Source organism: Vollenhovia emeryi, unplaced genomic scaffold (assembly GCF_000949405.1).
Source record: "Vollenhovia emeryi isolate VEMERY1.0 unplaced genomic scaffold, V.emery_V1.0 DF940434.1, whole genome shotgun sequence".
NCBI classification, from domain to species: domain Eukaryota; kingdom Metazoa; phylum Arthropoda; class Insecta; order Hymenoptera; family Formicidae; genus Vollenhovia; species Vollenhovia emeryi.
Window position 1 is genome coordinate 4,070 of NW_011965932.1, and position 3,139 is coordinate 7,208.

At 36.8% G+C, this 3,139-nt stretch overlaps 1 long non-coding RNA gene across 1 annotated transcript in view; it reads right to left on the bottom strand.

Moving 5' to 3' along the window:
• Positions 1 to 2,413, bottom strand: part of LOC105556016 — a 5,917-nt gene extending 3,504 nt beyond the window's left edge. The window contains exon 1 of the long non-coding RNA XR_001008528.1: positions 2,102 to 2,413. This is a non-coding gene — a long non-coding RNA (uncharacterized LOC105556016). The remainder of the gene's footprint in view (positions 1 to 2,101) is intronic.
• Positions 2,414 to 3,139: the final 726 nt, after the last annotated feature.

Sequence of the window (3,139 nt, forward strand, 5' to 3'; positions counted from 1 at the left end):
GGTGGCGAGGTGGTGGACCCCCGGCTGGCGGAGTGGGGGTTACTTCCTCCCGCTGACCGGGGGGACCTCTGTGGGTTGGAGGGGGGAGTGTGGGGACACTCCTCCCTCTAGTCACATCCCTCAGGGAAGGTTGGGATGCAGGGGCGGCCCTTGCATCCCATCATGAGAAGGGGGCCTCCATCGTTCATCCACTTGGGGATGAGGGGTGGGGCCCACCCCCATACCAACAACAGGGGGGACGCGCTGAAGCCCGCCAACAACAACGGCGGGCCCTCGTGCGGGGGGCGGTACGGACGTAATGACTCTGTCAATTCCCGGCCGCCCCCCAAGTAAAGCACAACGCAGGCCGCCGCAGGGGTTTGGTGGGTAAGCCAGCGCGCCAAACTACATCTTGGCGCGCACCTCGCTAGATAGAGGGGCAGTCCCACATAACCCGGGTCCCACCCCCAGGGGAGGCTCCTCAACAGGATTCCCTCCCCGGGACCCGGGTATCCATAAAAGATTCCCCTGCGTTACAAAAAAAAGATATGAACAAATAAACCATTTCGCATGCCTGCCGGGTCCGGCCTTCCGCTCCTTGTGTGCTCATTGAGCCAGACGTTTTTATCAATTACGCGATAAATATTGCTAATTGTGCACAACGGTACATAACTTTTCTTCCCAGTTTAACCTAATCTACCGTAATTTTTAGTTTGGCTACTAACGAGTCTGACACCCTGTATATGTATACATATATACCATAATTTGTTTTTTAATGATTTATTATATTAAAAAAACGCAAATTAATACATTTTTTTTCAGAGAATATGAGAGAATTAACATTCCTTTTTCAACAATGTGTGTGTGTGTGCGTGTGCGTGTGCGTGTACGTGTACGTTTGCGTGCGCGTGTGCGTGTGTGTGTGTGCGTGTGTGCGTGCGCGTACAAAGTAGTTATGATAAAATGTTAAATATTGTATGTATTATACATATAAATATGTAACCAAGGAAAATGAAAAGTCAAGATGATGTTAATTTGATGTCATATTGATCAAATTTATGCCATATTTTGGTCACTATGACATCAAATTGACGTCATCTTAACTTTTCATTTTTCCTTGGGTATATAATAGCCGAAATGATAGCCAACAATATAACAATTAAACTATTGATTAATTGTAAAATCAATTATCTCTTTCAGAAACTTAACATACAATATCCGAATAAATAGACTTTTATTTTTAATAATTTGTTTCTTTGTGTTATAACTGAAATACATATATTCAATGCTTATATCAGTATCATTTCTTTAACCAGGCATTTTCTGCTTCTCTGTAAAATAATATTAATCCAAAATGTAAACGTACTTCCCACTTTATACTCTGTAATGTGTGAATATAATTGTAAAAAGGACAAAACAATCCATATCAAACTGAACTTTTAGAAAATATAAGTTTGCGAGAATTTGAATTAAGTCATAAATTAATATAAAGGCTCTTAATTTATATGTCGGTCGATTTTTCATGTAGCGAGGACCAGCATAAAGACCAATACAATGTTTTTATATAATGTAGCTTAATGATAATTATTATATTGTGAAAATATACTTTAGGAAGATCATTTAAACCTGAATAGACAGTCTAAAGTTATTATCGTGAAATAAGTTTAGACTGTTTATAGCGATAAAAATTACCACATGCCTCTGTGGTCAAATTGGTAAAACGCCCTCCTAATCAGAGGGCGATGCAGGTTTAAACCTTGACTTTGGTACATTTTTCGCAATAAATTTAAAAATTAAAATCTTCTAGACAGTATAATGCTGTCTTGGCTCTTATATCCTTTATTACCTCGTATTCGTGATTTCACGTCAAAACCTTATGAATTTTATTTGTATTATAAAAGATTAATAAAAACGGTACGCACGCACGCATGCACGCACATACATTTTTAGTAAATATTCGAATTATAATACAAATTTTATTTTTATTTGAAAATTGTATAAACATATCAAACTGCCATTAATATGACATTTCTTTATTTTCTTAGAAATTTTTGTCAATTTTTCATAGAATCCTACACTATAAGCTATACTAGCATAAAATTAAAAAGATAGAATTACTTACGCGATAATTCTGTATTCAAATAATTGTATATTTCCAACAAACCCATTGTAGAAGAAATACAAGTAGTTTCACAAGTAGTCTATATATATAGGTATATACCATATATAATATAAAATATGGAAAATGTAGAATATTCCTTAATTGTGAACTTACTTTACTTTACTTATGATACTTATACGTATCAATGGTACCTTCGAAACGTTAGACCGATTCTGTCCCGTATAGAGTCACTGTACTCTATCAATTAAACGGTTTTGCTGAATTTAAATTTATGTTAAGTTGACATTCAATTCTAAATTCATCCCATATACATATGTATACATACTTTATAATAAAATGAATTGCTATTAAGTTACATACACTACGATGTTGCTTATACAGGGTGTTAAATTAGTTTAGGACCATTCCAAAAATTATGGTAGATTGGATCAAAGCAAGAAGAAAAGTTATATATTTTGCAAAATTCGTAATAATTGTCGTATAATTAAAAAAAACGTCTGAGCGAATAAGTGCAAGGAGGAGCGGAAGGCCGGACACGGTAGACATGCAAAATGGTGTATTTGTTGACATGTCTTAGGATCCGATAACGAGAGGTGGAGTCACGCATTGATCGATGAGTGACTGAGGGAGCGGGGAGCAGGGGGCGGCGAGTGGCGCGCGGATAGCTCTCGCTATCGGATCCTGAGACATGTCGACAAATACACCACGCATGCACAAAAGAAAGAGAGAGTTTAACAGTTGTAAGGAAGGAGGAAAAACGCAGTTAACATTTGGTTTAACAGTGCCAAGATTTTTTAATAAACTATAATGTCGTGAAGACCGATATGTTTTAAAGAAAGAGTTTAACACTTGCAAGGAAGGAGGAAAAGAGCAATTAACATTTGGTTTAGCAGCGCCGAGTTTTTTTAATAAACAATAATGTCGTGAATCAAGACCGATATGTATCCAACAATTAAATTAGAAAAGGCCATCTTTTAATAAATTATTTATTTGTATTAAATTTGTTTCATTATATTTTCATTAAATAAGTGTTGAAAA